Raw genomic sequence first — 16,970 nt, 5'->3', positions numbered from 1 at the left:
TCCCCCTTTTTTATTTCATAGATAAAAACATTGGCTATTTTTAGGATATATTGACCTCCGAAAAGAAGTGCAGAAATGGGTCATTTGACATACTGGGACAATAAATGAAAAATCTGAGGATTAACAAAGTCGTTAAAATTCAACATCTTGACCATAAATATCTGTACCAACCTTCCACAAGACATTCGTTAGTGTTCAAGATGTTTCACTCTCGACCAAGGTCAGGAAAGATGGACAGACAGACAGACACTGCCATCCACACAGCACAAACAAAACCCAAATGTCCTAATGTAGATTGACAGGTTTATAGAGAATTTGCATGGTTTTAACAGTGTGCTGTGGTCATTCAGTGACTTAAAGCCAAACTCATTTACTGCCTATGTGGCTCATTTGGCTGAGGTGTCTACCATTCATCTTAAAGTCCAACTCCAGAACTCATTTCCCCTGTTGGAAATGCATTGCATGATATCCATGTGATCCATGTGATCCATGTAATCCATGTGATCCATGTGATCCATGTGATCCATGTGATCCATGATATCCATGTGATCCATGTGATCCATGAGCGAAGCAGAAATCTGAAAAACTGACTTTTCTTTTTATCAAGCTGAAATTTATCTTTAGTTGTTTGCTGCATTTTTCTAACAAAACCCACAGAAACGAAAGAATGTGGTGCAATAGCATTTAATGTGCTGGCAAGGCAACACTGCAATTATCAATGAGCCATAAAATTACTAACCCGAACTATCATTAAGTCAACGCCTGGCTTCTCTTTGCTTTCCTGCATGACTTTAGTCCTGAATGTGTAGTGGACTGACTAAGTGACTGAAGCTGCTGTTTAAACCTTGCACCTGAATCAATGTTTAATTAATTGTTTTAAAATTATCCTCCTTTTACCAAAGTTATAAATTTCCAAAATATGAACTAACAAGCCAAGCCAAGAAGAATCAAGCCAATATTACATAACCCGAAGACTAATACACTCTGCATGTGTGTGGACATTATTGAGAATTTTTTTTGTGTAACACCACCTCAGTGTAAACTCCAGGCAAAGAGACACTAACACCGGGCCGCCACGGTGGCTCTCCTGGTGGAGTGCGTACCACATAGGCTTAGTCCTAACCGCAGTGGCCATGAATTAGAGTCCGACCCTCTCGCTCTCCGAGTCTCCTGCTCTGTCTGTCTCAAAAAAAAAAAAGAGAGACACTAACACCACCCCTTCATATTAGCAGAGCAGCAGCTCCAGTGTTCCTTATGGGTCTACAACAATCAAGATGGTAATATGGTCCGGATGTAGCTCCACAGCTAAGGCTAGGAATGTCTGGGTTTTCATTTTGGTGCCCATTTTAAGGGGTTAGAGCCAGACACACTTCCTGTGTGAGATGCAGCTGCATCACATGATCTAGAGATTCGGGGTTTATAGAGTTTCGCCTATATTTCAAGAGTGATACATCGTATCATTTTAAATGTCATATTCACATCATGCCAGCAATGTTACATGAAACTGACAGCTTCCACTATAGTTGTCAATATCTAGATTTAATCTGATTATGACACAGACATACAGTATAGAAATATAAATCTATTTTTAACCATTTTAGCAGCTGCATGTGGAGATAGTGACATTTTACTGATGTTTTCTGTCAAAAATAAATGAGAAATTAATTAACAATGAAGAGAAATCCAACATTCCAGTTACTTTTAAACTCTGTGTAGAGAGACAGAGCAGCAGCAGACACACCGCTGGTGGCAGCAGCTCAGCAATGGAAGCCGCCACATTCACACAACGCAGTGACGTAACAGTGGCGTAACAGTTCAATGTCTGTCTGACTTTTCCGCTCACAGATTTATTCCTGACCTGCCTAACCAACTGAAAGCCGTCAATGCTAGCAATGGGATCCTTTATTCTCTTCTTCCTCTGTGAAACACATGACAAAACACTCTCAAAAGTCCCTCCAATTCCCCATCAGGGCTGCTGACGTGTCCATCTTGTTGTACAGCGATCTTAATGTAACCCATAATGATAGATCAGTTTCTGAGGTTTGGATCAACTCATCACCCTGTTCCTCCTCTGGATCCTCTGTGTGTCTTCCTGATTTCTAAGCTGGTGTCTGGTCACCATGCTGGCACAATTAGCTGGTTTCTGGTGTGCGCAACAAAGCATGGCATTCAAAAGGACAGGAGTATGAAGCAGTAATCCCACACTGAACTCTCTCTAGTAGAATGTTTAGAGAGGGTGCAGACAGACCTTGCTTTTCCCAACACATACTATACAGTCACTTATTTGGTTTAAATGTACAGATGCCTTTTCAGGAAACAGATGGAGGCTTGTTATGCCACTCCAACATCAACAATGTTTGTTTGAGCCTGAGCAGTGGGATCGTCCCCACTACCACTGATATCAAACCCTGTGGTTCGTCTTCCACTTGACTGGGCTCTCTGTCCCGCCAGAGAACTGCTTTCCTGTTCCCCCTTTCTTCATCCAGTCGGCCCTGCGACTGGGGACCGCTTACTGAGCTCAACCTGTGACCATGATGAATCGCTGCTTTAAAAACTGCTAAATTGGGTTTATGTTGGTCTGTAGTGACGTTCCACGGACAGACGGACCAGTTTGTCAGTGTGTTTGGTAGAAAACAGTGTGTGTATTGTCTGCTGTGTGTATGGAATAGTGTGTCACCCTGTGTACATTTCACCTTGGAAACCTTGGGTATGATGTCATGTCTTGTCACCAGACATTTGTCAGTGAAAGGCTGCTTTTACTGTGTGATTGACAGGTATGAGATGAGTTTGTACCCAGTTAGTGATTTATAGTAAACTTAGATTCACTTTGATACACGCACATGTAAGCAGGATTTTGACAGTGACATTTTTCACAAAGAACAGTAAGAATTGCGTCTTTTTCCAAGGGCGGAAACAACAAGTTCAGGGGTAACAGCAGCATTTTTTGTTCACTGATCTCCAGGAGTGTTCATTGCTTTGTTCTTGTGTCTGTACAGCTTAAGTGAAGGTTTAAGGTCTGAAATATAACTTCCACAGATCATCCATTACTTTATTGTTTTATTATTCCAGGTGTGTTCTCTAAAACAGCCACTTCATTTTTTAAAATGTATTCATTTATTTAGGCTGGACCACAACAGCGGGGCCGGCCCTATAATCTGGAATGTCCCTGACTGACTGACTGACTGACTGATGATATTTCCACCACAGTGGAGTGCCTGCAGTATTGCCATCTTAGCTCTTTGTCTCTAGATTCAAAGATTTCTTTTCAACCAGACTGGGTATAAACCTGGTTCAGGTCTGGACCTTGTATAGATGCAGACCGGGGGCTCAGGGCTACACATCTTGTTACGGGCAGTCTGCTGAGCCGCTCTGGTTTACCAGCTGCTCAGGAACTGCAGGGAAGAGGAGGAGCACTTCCAATACACTGAGCATCTCCTCCATTAAAGCAAATAAACTACTTTCATTCCATGTATCATTATTACTAAAGGAGGCAGAGGAATAACTAAACATAAGACACACTGAGCAGAGAGAGCAGGAGAGGGAGGGAGAGAGAGAAGTCATCGGTAACGAGGCTTGGTACTAACGACTATGACCAACTCTACATATCAAACAGAGGGAGTTAGACATAAAGACCTGCCTCTAATAAAAGTCTGTTACGTTCTAGAGTTGAAGTAAATAAAAAATAAACTTTGCTGCGTGTCATCCTCTCTCTCTCTCTCTCTCTCTCTCTCTCTCTCTTAAACACACACAGAACAAGTCAGGAAATGACCCCTTGTCTTTTCCTTACATAACTGATGATGTGTGTCAGAGCACAAATCTGTCTCTCTCACACACTATGATTGAAATAAAGGCAAAAGCCTAAAAAAGTAACTTAAAAACAGAAAGCTAGTCTGTCCAGTGAGGGATCATGTTACAGTAAACACAGCTGAAATCACAGCTCAGTCTTTGTCTTTCATTTATGTGTTTGGTGATTTTGTCAGATGACATCACATTTATAAAATCAGGATCAGACCATATGTGGTCCAGACAAATACTAGATTTAGACCTAGTCTGGTTTTCAGTCATTTCACTTGTGTGTAGTTACGTTGTGTTCATGGAGAAAAAGCCTGTGAGCTAGTATAGGACTACTTTTCTCTGCCAGTGCTGTTACTTCATTGTTCACTATAAGTATCTCCACAGTCATTTTGCTCTTTATTTAGAACTGAAAACCACCTCCATCATAACTTCCCCTTGTAAGCACTTCCTAATCTTCCTATGTACAGGTTTAAAGGATAATTCAGGTTGGGTCTTATTTTCTTAGTGTTGACCACCATTTCCACCCAAAAAGTACTGTCTTGTTTTGTTACCTATTTTTTCATGAACAATCACTGTAAGCACAAACTTTGGTGACATGTACTACATTGCATTTCCTGTGACTGCTTCAAAAAAAAGCCACCCTGTGTATTGCTAGTTGGATGCCTTTAAACAGTGACTTAGCACCAGACTGGTGTTCTGCTGCCCTCGCTGGTTGAAATGACCTGTTTGAAAGACGGAAAATAAAGCTGTCTAAGCTATTGACCAATGGAAGACGGTCAGTTAGGCAGCTCATTTACAGTTTGAGTCCAGTGCAGGAATGGTGTACTCTTCCACTAACAAAAAAAAAAACAAAACAACTACAATATAGGGGATAATTACAAAATGTAAATATATTGAATGGCTGTTGGTTAAGAAATGCTCACCATAGTTAGTATCAGAAACAGGGGACTTGATTGATAACTTTAAGGTGTATTCTGTGTATAAGGTCTGAGCCTAAATGCCAATTGTTATCTGCTAGACACATACTTAATTTAAATTTGATATAAATTACTATTCTACATGATCTATAGAAATCCTGGAAAGAGGCAAATGGCTAGTAATTGGCACAGGAGCCAGGAGAAGGGAAAGCTTTAAGTGCAAACATATGTAGCACAAAGTAGTGCAATGCATGCTGCTACACCACAGATTTGTGTGTGTGTGTGTGTGTGTGTGTGTGTGTGTGTGTGTGTGTGAGAAGTCGAAGGACATGGTGTCAGTGATACAATGCAGTCTCAGATCCTGGTGAACTTCTTACTGGCCAGAATGCAATTTTAGATTTCATTGTTCTGCACTGCTGCTTGTGAGTGATTACAGGCCTGATTGAAATTAATCTGTGTCACTGGCTCTGTCTAAACTTGAGGTTTGCTGACATCTGGGCAGTGGCCATTTTAAACAAACTTCCAGTGTACCAAAATGCACAAGTCATTATCCTAAATGCAACACATTAAATATAGCAGATAATCAACAGATAAAGCAGATCTTTGGTACTAACATCAACACACGAGTCTGCACACACGACTGCATAATCAGATGACATAATCTAATGAGATTCAATTCAATTCATTTTGTGGATTATTGTGAGAGTTCCTCCGCTCAGACAGGGAGGTAGAACTGAAAAACAGCATTTTGTTTTCTGATCAGCATCTACTCTTTGGTTAAAAATTCTTTTTAAGTTTTCTTATTCTTGCCACATCCAGTTTTTGGCCCTTGCTCATACCAAGATTACATGCTTTGAGAGGGATGACCAAGACTCAGCCAGAGTGCGAAATATACAATGACAACTGGGGGGGTCAACATATACTACTACGATACTTGATACAATCTAATTCAGAAACTATGAAGATAAAAAAAGTAAAGTGTATTAAACAAGCTAGATAGTTAGCTTCTGCTATCTACATTTACCTACAATGTCTCAATTAACTTGCACGACTTGAGGATGTGAGCCACTGATGGAGTGAGGCAGGTGGACGAGATGTTCAGCTAACATCAATGTTAAGAATTGATATGGTTCCCTTTAGGGCTGTGTGAAATCGCATTACAAGATTCTTTCAGACATGAATATGGGAAATATATTGTAATATTTACAATTACAGGTTAGAAGGATAAAACCCTCTAAACTGTTGTTTTTACCTCTTTTGTGTGGGTCTAAGTCTTAATCGGTGGGGGGGGTCCAAATCCTGGACTCAGATATTTTCTGGCTGGTTGACTGGAGCATCTGTTGCCAGACGAGCTAACAGCTGAAAGACTTCTTGTAATATCACTGGGGGGTCTGCAAGGTGCTTCTCTCGCAGAAGCACCTTGCAGACTTTCTATGACGCTTGCAAAGATAAATTCACATGTATTACAATGTAAACAGTTCTCACATATCTCCTATCAAACTCCCTGAATTTTCACAATAAATCATAAATGTATGCAGAGGGATATCATGCGTAGTTTGACTGCAACCGGCTGTGGTGTCACAGACTTACTGTAACTGAGACTAGAATCGAACGAGTCTCCAGAATGACACATCAAACTGGATGAGGCAGCTGGGTCATTCTCCGCAGAGGACAGGTAACTCAAATCTGAAATAGGAAGCCGAGGCAGTGAAAGCCTGCTCAGTATGCACATCCACATGAGGCAGCATACCTCCAGCACATGGCCGCCTGTGCTGAGGTGCCATAAATCTACTGGACTGCTTTCATGTGACAGCAGAGCTAAACTGACAACAAATGTTGTCCCTCTTTTGTTCAGCCTCCCTGAGGTTCTGACAAAGTGTGTTCAGAGGAAGGCTGCAAATCACTTCATGTCCCGAAGGCTCATATTTATGTGCAGGGATGTTAAATGATGGTCCCACCAGACCCTATTTCACTCTTCATGGACTCTGCAGGTGGTCGAGGGTTTGAATCCCTGCCCAGCAACTAGTGTTCTGGTGTTGATTTACAGCATGGCCCTTAATACTTTTCTCAAACAAACACAGGTAACCCACGGCTTGCACAATGTGCTATGCTCTCCTTAACTTCAAACTATATTCTTCATCATCCGAGACCAATTTTAGATCTGCAAACAGGCAGGATTCATGATACATTCCATGTCAATAATAAACATGTGCTAAGAGTGTGGTGGAGCACTGGGTCAGAAAACCAGCCCCAGGTGAGTTGGAGAAACATCCCTGGTCAGATCTGGAGCTTGGAAAGTGAGCTTCGTTTCATGGGCTCTGCCAAGCAAATAAACAGAAAGAACACATCACAGTGAGGCTGGAATCAGTGCATTTTTTTTACACCAGATTCCAGTCCAAAAACTGCTCCAAGCAAACCCTCTGTCCACAGACATGTAGACTGAAAACATCCAGCAGCTGACCACAGTCCAACTGTGTTATTTAAGGCTTTGTAAACTCACAACTTCCAACCAGGAATGTGGTACATGATTTATTAAGCTGTTTTCCACTGTGTGTCAACACCAACACAGGATGACTATTTGCGATAACATGATGGATGGCACTGCATTTAAATCACATAAAACAACACACCAGCCTAGGATATACTGTAGGAATAGATACATATGTACATATGGGCTTGTATTCCAAAGTTCAACCAGCTGACATCATCATGCAAACAAAAAAGTTCATCTGTTTGACGGGCAATAGTTAGGGACACTTTTTTTTTTCATTGTACAATCTCTCCCCCATTTCACCACACAAACAAAATAAACTGAAGTTTTATTTTGAGACATGCAGTAAAGGGTCCGACTGGCAGGGAGTTTTAACTGTCTTTTAACGTTTAATAGTTTTCCCATGTCTAAGTCCTGGTTCAATACTTACAGTTGCTTTTAAAAATGTGGTCTCAGCCCTCAGCAGTACTCATGCCACTCCTTCAGGTTAGGTTCAGCACTGCAGGGAATTTCCATATCCTCACTGCTTCTCTCAGGTCTTATGACCCACGAGGTAAGTCATGCATAAAGCTGGTGATGGTAACTCATTTACAACCCTTACACATTCATTTCTTCGACCTATGTCTCTTGTTCTGCTGGCTCTATCATTTCCTCTGGCCTTTCAGCCTTTAGCCTTCATTGCAGGCTAACATCAAATCCTCTCCTCAGGCTCTGGTGACCTTCTAGCCTTCATCTCTCTATCCTCTGACAGACATCAGCCTCAAGCCTTGGCCGTATGCTAACATCTATATCTTTCCTCTGGTCTCCCCCAGCCTCTAATCTTCATTGCAGGCTAATATCTAATCCTCCCCTCAGTCCTCCTACATTATGTGCTATTTCTATCTGTTCTTAGAGTTGATCACCCTCGTCATCGTAAGAATGCTTTTATTTATCATTAAGCATTTACTAAATCAAGATGCTTCACATCATAGGGGTCTAATCACCAGAACTCTCTCTGTTAGGTTATTTACCTCAGGTTATTCATTTGTTCTTTCCTCATTGAAATGAAGCTTTTGCCAGAGTTCAATAAGGAAGATGACTTCCCTAACATTCGCCTTGTTCCTCTATGGGTTAATGTTGGCTATATATCCATGATCTATTTCTATCCATCACTTCTACTTTTCCATGCTGTCAGATCTCTCCATTCACTATTCTGACATCATCATATCTGACCAATGAGCTCCAGCTAATCAGTCAGTGGATGCTGATTCTTGTTGAAATATTGGTGTTAATGATAATGTTAATGAAACACTTTTATATTTAAACTTACTTTCATATATGAGTCAAATCAATGTTAAATCTATGAATAAATCAAATCTTTTAGAATCGGTTTTGAATTGCAGTGTATTGTGTTATTAAAATATGTCACTATTGTGCATGAGACAGAATGGCAGGGATAGTATGCCTGCTATGAAGGATGACAGGTTGGGGAAATGAAGGGGAGAACATGGCCTGGGAGATGTGAGAGGGCTGGAGACAGGGACCAAGGGGAACTGGGAAGCAGACGGTGACAGATGAGGAAGCCAACCCAGGAACAGGAAAGACACTGTTCTGGATGGCCGACTCAGAAACAGGCAAGAAGTAGGATAGGACCTCAGGAACAGACTAAGGAGCAGATGAGACAAAGGCCAGGACAGACTCAGGAACAGGCAGGACATTGGTTGAAACCCTAGGCGCAGGATCAGATGGGATGTCAGCTGTATTGGGGTGCTAGAGGCTAGTGGTAACGGGCTAGCAGGCCAGATGCTAGCCGACTGGGAAACAGGCCAGAGGTTTTCTGACGGGAGGCTAGCTGACTGGGGTGCAACTTCCACCTGTTGAAGGCAGCTCAGGTTTCTGCTTCCAAAACCTGCACCTTATTGGGCAGATTCCGGCTGTTACCCCTAAGATTTTCTGTGTGTTTGCCAGATTTGGTCCTGATGTGGAAGTAGCATTGGACGATCGTGATGTGTATGGGCCAGATTCGGGCCGTGGAACCAAGCATGTAAGAAGAAAACAAGCATTCGGCCCAAGTATGAGATTTATTTTGCTATCTGAGTTGAGGCTTTGAATGTTTTTTCCATAATGTAAGTCATTACAACATTAAAACTTTTGCAAAATAATAACTACAGCATCATTAATATTTATACTAAATGGAGAAGAATACACTTTATAACATCATCACATTTTCAAGGAAGTGCTGCGATTTTCCTGCAAAGTACCAGGACAGCTACATTTAGCTTTTAAACAAAAACAAAAACAAAAAAACTCCAAAACAGCTTTTTAGCGGTCACTTTGACTAATCGTGTGTGGATGGTTCACAGCGGTCAACATACAGTATGTACTTGCCCACTCACACAGCCTGGCTTTATACAGGTTGTAAATAGAAACAAATATTTTGTACAGTAAATTTAGCTGCATAAACTGAGTTGTTTGAGCAACTGTGCTCTGACTCCTGACAGGAGACACACGTTGTTAGCTCACTCAAAAGAGAGCTCAACTTCCCGTCAATAGCATGTAATGTTGCAACACAGAGGACAAGGGAGGGAGGAGTAATGATGGGATGGGAAGTATTTTCATCACTGTCCCTAAGCAGCGCAAAGGCCAAGTGTTTCATCTACAGTTATCATGCAAGCCAGGAATGCTTGGCTGCTGTTTCTCCAGCAGGCCTCTGGAAAACCACACATGCTGAGGCTGACAGCTCAATGTCCAATGAACAGTCTCAGCAAAAAGGAGGAGACAAAACAGAGGAGACACTGCGGAGACAAGTATCAGACCGAAGATTTCAGAGAGAAAATTAGTGTAAATGTGTTCCCCCGAAAGGAATACATCACCAACAAACTGTGCTCCTTTGTGCAGGGAGCTGTAGTCTGCTTGGATTCACGGCAACTACAACAGAGTCCAATGGTGACTCAGAGTCTCAAAGAGTAACACAACATCCACTGAAACGTCTCCACCATAATCCTTATGTTCAGTAGGTTGCAAACACTTTAATCACACAGTCTGTAACTTCTGCCTCTAGGGGTTTCTTTAATCTTCCAACTTCCAAATTAGGTTTCTCTTTTTATTGTTTCACTCTTCACTGGATTTCCCAATTAAAATGTCCTTGTAACTGCTGAACTCTTCCAGAAGACAAACTGCTGGGGGGTAAACGGAGCGAGGATACGGTCGGCCATTGTTTTTGATTTTAAAATTTTGAATCAATTTACCCAGAATTTATTGTACCCCAGTCCGACTTAAGATAGTGAAGTACTAAACCGCTTTGTGCAACAGATGACTTCAGACGTCTGTCTAGGTGTTGCAAGTGGGCAGAGAAATAATTTGCAAAACACAACAATTTTCATGAATAATGAAAAAAATCTAATGTTTTTTAATTGACGCCAAAAACTGGAGAGTCAACAGGAAGCATTAAAAGGAAACAGAGTCAAGAGACAGAAAGTGAAATGATCTGAAGAAGCGATCTCTCCTCTGTCAAATAAAAAAGACAGCTTGAGCTTCCCCTGCTTTCAGTTCAATCCTTATCTTTAAACTAAAAACCGAGAGGCCTCGTATTCTTAGGGGTTCGGATGTGGGTCGTCAACATTTTTGACATTTTCAAGTGGGTAGCCAGATGACATCATCACGGTCATTTTGTCAGGCTCGCTTTCACAGGCTGAGTACGACTGGTAAACTGACCTAGATGTGTAAAGGGAGTTCTCACTGTCTCATCTTATTTCAGTACAAGTTGAATGTTCAGGCCTTACCACCTCGCCACCCAGCTGTCTCTATTCCCCTTGGCTTTGTGACAGGACGGGCTTACGTAAGCTGTTGGTCCGAACCCCTGGCAACGTCCTGGGATTTTTATTAACTGGGCTGTATATTATTTTTATACCTCGTGGTGCTTTCAGCGACTGCCAGCCCTGCCAGTCCAGCAGCCGCTGCCAAGGTGAACATGGCCGGCCTGAACCAGGCTTCAGGCAGAAAGTCATGGGATGGCAACACATAACACACACACACTCATGCAAGTTAACTGGCAGTGGTATGTTGTCCCCATCGACACCGACTTTTGCTCTTTATCTGTGTGAGAGTTGTTCAAATGCTGCAATTATCGACTGGCAGTGATCCGTTCAGCTGCTGTGGAAGTGGATGAAAATGAGTTGTTCACATTGTTGAGACAATTTCCTCCTTGACCTGTTTCAAATCATGATTGAAGAGAAGCACTCAAATTGCAATTTTGTTAATGTTTGTTGACTTTTCATTAACTTTTTAATTACTCTCAACACTGATGTGTGTGTGTGTGTGTGTGTGTGTGTGTGTGTGTGTGTGTGCGTGTGTGTGTGTGTGTGTGTGTCTATGTGTGTGTAGGGGGCCAGGTGTTTCAGGTTATTCCAGGAAGGCTGATGGAGGACACGTTCTGCAGAGCGTGTATTTATAGCCAGTGAATCTCAGGGTGGAGCAGTGGTGTCTGAGTTTGGTGTGAAAATACACTCAGACTGCAGGATACACAACAGAGAACTCTCAGCCAATCAGGATAGACACACACACATACACACAAGTTAGAATTTTAATCTGCATGATGGATCTGTGGAGCCCCTGGCTGCGCTGCAGGGTACAGAGCATCCTCTTCACTGCCAACATGTTGCCAACACATAGAGAAATGGAAAACACAGGCAGTCTGGTTTTTGGCAGGTCAAGAGATGTTACTACAGTTTAAAAGTTTACATTAGTTCAAGTTATGAAAACTGTTTGATGACAGCATCAGGATTATTTACTCAGACTCTCAGAGCAAACTCCACTCAAGCTCCACTTACTAGAGGTTAATATCACCCAGTCATCATCAGATAGAGTTTGATCTGTTGCCATGGAGGATTATCTGTTGTGTCGATCTGATACACCAGAATACAGATACACTGTGAAGCTCTTTTGCGCTTATTATGCTCAATAGGGACGGGACACTGAATCCATTTGGATCAACATGCAGTGACTTATAACTGATGTGATTAAACCAAATCTTATTTCACTTCATTGCAACAATGCTGAAACTTTCCAGTTCAGATTATAGGCTGAGTGATAAAAGCCATTTAAAAGTTTACATCTGTTCTTACGTGTGAAAGACTTGGTGGAGATATTTGTCGTCTTTGTGTTTCATTAGTTCGATTAAATTTTACTAGTAAAATGAAACACTTTGTGCACGTATTCAGTCACATAACAGGGAGAATCTGAGGGGCAGCACCACAGGTCAAACCCAGTATTATAATATGTCATTTGTTCTTAAGGTAAATGTTGACTGATTAGTGTATTTTGGCACCAATCTGTGTTACTTTACGATAATGGTGCATTATTTTCTGCACTTCAATGATTGTATTTTAACAAGCATCATACAAAAATAAAGCAACCCAGAGAAATTAAAGAAAGTAAACAACTAAATAAAAAACCGCGGAAAGATTATGAGCCTGATTCTAATAATCAGGGGTTCTTTAAAGCTTCCTGTCAATCATAGGTCTGAGTAATCCTTTAATCAGACCAAAATCTGGGTGAACCAGCCTTTTAACTAGCTCATGGACATGAACAATAAGTTGGCAGTTTATTAGGTACACCTAGTTAAAACTAATGCAGTCTAACACACTACTATAATAAACCATACCTTCATGACTGAAACTGTTTTAGAACTGTGATTAAACTTTACAATAATTCTGGGGGCTTTGGTTTGAGATGCAGTTGCGTGGACAGGTGTTTCTATTATTTTGTCCACCCCATTGAAATCAGTGAGGGTAGGTTAAATAACAGCAGCACCTCTCTGTATAATGCAACACAGTCCAACGGCTCCACGAAGCACATCCTCCTCCTCAACACCTCTCTGAAACAATGCCAGTGAATATTTAACATCAGTAAGTGAAGGTGGGATCTGTCACACGACTGTTGTATCAGGCTGGTGTACCAAATAATAGCCGACCGAATGTACTGTATGTACTATTGCTGTCTTCGACACAGGATCTGGAGCCTGAGTTTCATCTGTTTTATGGTAGAGTGCAGCCTCTGGTGGATGAAAACAGGAACGACAAAAGCATCACTTCTACAACAAGATACAGAATTCATCCAGCTGATACTGGCATGAGTGACGGTGAACGACCACAAGACGTGGTATTAAAATACTATTCACCAAAAAAACTAAAATTAAAATGAATTATTATATTTATTTGTTTAAGGTTTTTTAATATTAGCAGTGTGAACATAGTGTAGAGGACATGAATGTTGCTCACACACACACACACATACTCTGAAACCATCCAATCACCATGTCTGCAGTGCTGGTCTGATGGTCAGGTTAGTGTACGCTGAGTGGATCATTAACTTGACTGATTAGTGAGAACCAGAACCAACCAGTACCGATAACCATCACACACACACACGCATACACACACACGCACACACACACACACACACGCACACACACACACACACACACACAAATGCCCTCACAATGCTAAAAAATACTCTAAACAATGTGCTCCATTATACCATGAGGAGATGGTATATAACCTCTGACAAAGTAGGGGGGGGGGGTCAACTTCTTCTCCAGGGCGAAAGGGAAACCCTGTACAGCACAGGCGTGTGCTTCAGTGAGCGCAGGTGTTACAGTCCTTACAGTTTCTTTCCTGTTTAACAAAAGCTTTCAAATAGCGGAGGAGAAATTACAACATTTCCTCTCACACTGACCAATGGTGGAAATATGATCAGCCAGTCAGTCAGTGACATTCGCCATTATATATTGTAATACAACCAATTACAGGAAGGTAGGATATTTAATGTTTCAACCCCCCTGAACATGAGGGGGTGTCCAAGTTGTAACAAGGGGGGTCAGACGCTGCCAATCCCCCCGATAGTTTGACCTCTGACATGAGACATTGAACATGATGCAAAGGGACAGTAAAGAAGACAGTGCTCTTTGACTGAAAGCTCTGCTTTTCTTTAATATGGCTCTGCATGGAAAATTCCTTAAACTGACACAAATCGTAGGTGTTGAACTGATGAGAAAATGCAGTAGAAAACTGGAAATTTAACAAACTTGCAAAAAAAAAAAAAGGTGAAACAACATTTGTTTCTGTCTACAAGCTGAAACCTAAAGTGTTTTGTTGCCCTTTGTCAACAGGCAGGCTTCGACCTTCCTGTCCTCTGACCTTTCCCATTATTTTTAACAGGAGCAACATCAACAACCTTATCACCCCCAGAGTTACTTATTGACTTTTTAATAATTCTTCTTTATCTGTGAATCAGTTCTGGGAATTATGAGTCTTGTGTCTTCTCACTGGTCACAGTCATTATTACTGCTCAACCTTACAATCAGTGTTTGAGTGTGTGTGCACAGCCATGGCAGTAAACTAACAGAAGACATATGACAGATTTCACTCTGCACATGTCTCTTTTGACTTGGTGGTGCCAGGACTTTCAACAGCTCGACAAACAGTTTGTGCAACAGTTGTCATGGATCGGGAAGTTTTGACATAGTTGTCTGTGGACAACAATGAACCTTTTCAGAGTTTATGGCTGATAAATGACCTGCAGTAACTGTGTCATCTGTGTCCCTGCAGAACTTGTTTTAATGTGCAGGCTGCTGATGAGAAAGAGTATTCGTGCAATACAGACCTAAACCAGTGTGGAGACACAGTTATTATTGCATTACCCAACATCACTATAGCATTATATCTATCTGTTCCTGGTCTTTCTCTCTTCTCTCTCCCCCTCCTTCTTTTCTCTCCCCCCTTCCTCTCCTATCAACCCAACCGGTCGAGTCAGACGGCCGCCCACCCTGAGTCTGTTTTTGCGCTCCACTGCTCATGATGGGAGCAGTTGGGATTCTCTCTATAATATCTAATTTTTTTCTGAATTGGCGTTATACAAATAAAATTGAAGTGAAATTGAAATAAATAGCTAGTAGATGTACTGTAGTAATGCTACATATGTTTTAGAAGGAGACAAGCTCAATTAACAAAACCTACTTTTATCAGTTTACTTTGTTTCTTTTGAATCTTAAAAACTTGCTTTCATTTGATTAAATTTGGAACACTTTATTTTACAGGGTCTATAAATTCTGAATAATCTCCAACATTTCCTAGAAAGAACAATCTCTATCATTTGGCTAATTGTAGAGAAAATAGAGATTAAAGTGGTACACATCTCTAGACTGCTTCATTTTAATTGCTAAAACTAGCAGCCTCTTTTAGTCAGTGCTGTGCACTGAGCAGTTTAACAGTAGCACAACTTGAAAGTAGAGGAGTGCTAACTAAAGTCAGTGAGCAGCAACATCAGCCTCAGGTTGGCTAAAATAAAATCAGCTGACATTAGCCTCCAAAGGCTTCTGGTCATATAGAGAATGACTGTAGCAGCAGAACTGCTGAGTCTGTTGAATCTGTTGAGTCTATTGAAATGAGCAAATGAGCATAATTCTGGTTCTTATTGTTGCTGCTGTAGTGGGAGTAAAGAAAAACTTAAAGGCTGCAGCAATAATGCTATAGTTTTGTTTATGTATCTATTTATTTAGCATGAAAGGTAAACTTTGATCTTTGGGAACAGTGTGTGTAACCAGATGATTGTAGCAATGGAACTTATTATTTCAGTACTTACAGATATGCTATTTCTAACCAAAAACTTTGGACATATAGAATTTAAGAGTCATTGCCAACAGATTTTTTTCCTGTGGTGATACATTTACAAGAAGGTCAATGCAAAATTAAACTTTTTTAACAAATTCAAAAGTAGAATTAAATGAGCATATTGCAGGGGGGGAAAAAAACAGACACAGTCGATGTTTGCTGTGTTGATGCAGTGATTTATCAGAGCTGACATTTCATTGGGTTCGTTCAGAGACTTCAGCAGCTGATAGGTCGTCCCCTGCAGACTCGCAGCCCTCCCTGTCCAATCGCTCTGCTTTGGTTGCATGTTATGTAATTGGGCAGCCTGCATGTGTGGCCGACGGGAGGAAATTAAAAGCGACAGTCTCCGCCCGCTCGCTCTTTTCAGGCACGCAGAGGAGCAGTGGGTCTGCCGGCCGTGGACAGGACGCACCAAGCTTTACCTTCTCCTTCTGGCTCTTATTTCTGTGCATGGTGCATAAAGCTTATTCATGTGAGTGCGGTGCTAATTGCTCCTCTGCCACACACACACACACACACACACACACACACACACACACACACACACACACACACACACACACACACACACACAGATTGAGTATGTTTGCAACAAGGGATTTTTGGTGTTTGCAGCAACATCTGTGGATAGTACCATCACTGTTAACACAGTATAGCTGCACATGACTCTGTAAAGTGTGGTGGCGATAATAAGTGAGTATATTAGTAAGATTAATGTTCATACTCATAACTTGAGTTGTCTGTTTGTAAATGGACTGTCAAAAGCTGTAAAACTTCTCTGTGCCTGTGATTGGCTGAAACCAGAGGCAGGAGCCGCAGTGAAAGACGTGACTGGTTAGAGCAGGTTGTCAGGAAAACAGGCCCCGCCTCTTTCTGGTCAGGGTCAGTGAGGGTCAATAAACTGTCAGACAGTCACGGTTACTGAGCACTTTTACTGTTTATGGACTGTATATGTACATATGTACCTTATATATATTTATGGTTGTATCATATTAGTGTTTTAATGTTGAGGATAAGTATCTATCTAACACCTGCAACTGCATCTAAAATACATTACAGCCTCCTGAAAAATAGATTGCAATGAATCCGACCTTTGTGACAGTTACAGTGAATCCTGTG

General features: G+C 41.4%; 1 protein-coding gene across 1 annotated transcript in view; it reads left to right on the top strand.

Annotated features, from left to right (window-relative positions):
• The first annotated feature begins 16,163 nt into the window (after nt 1-16,163).
• Nucleotides 16,164-16,970, top strand: part of aldh1l1 (aldehyde dehydrogenase 1 family, member L1) — a 28,323-nt gene continuing 27,516 nt past the window's right edge. Inside the window, exon 1 of the mRNA XM_023424713.2 lies at nt 16,164-16,323. The gene's annotated coding sequence lies outside the window, so the exon portion shown is untranslated. The remainder of the gene's footprint in view (nt 16,324-16,970) is intronic.

The sequence above is a fragment of the Seriola lalandi genome, unplaced genomic scaffold (assembly GCF_002814215.2).
Source record: "Seriola lalandi dorsalis isolate HSWRI2012SDOR001 ecotype SW California unplaced genomic scaffold, Sedor1 jcf7180002054748, whole genome shotgun sequence".
In the NCBI taxonomy this organism is placed as follows: Eukaryota; Metazoa; Chordata; class Actinopteri; order Carangiformes; family Carangidae; genus Seriola; species Seriola lalandi.
This window is presented reverse-complemented; position numbering and strand designations above follow the sequence as displayed.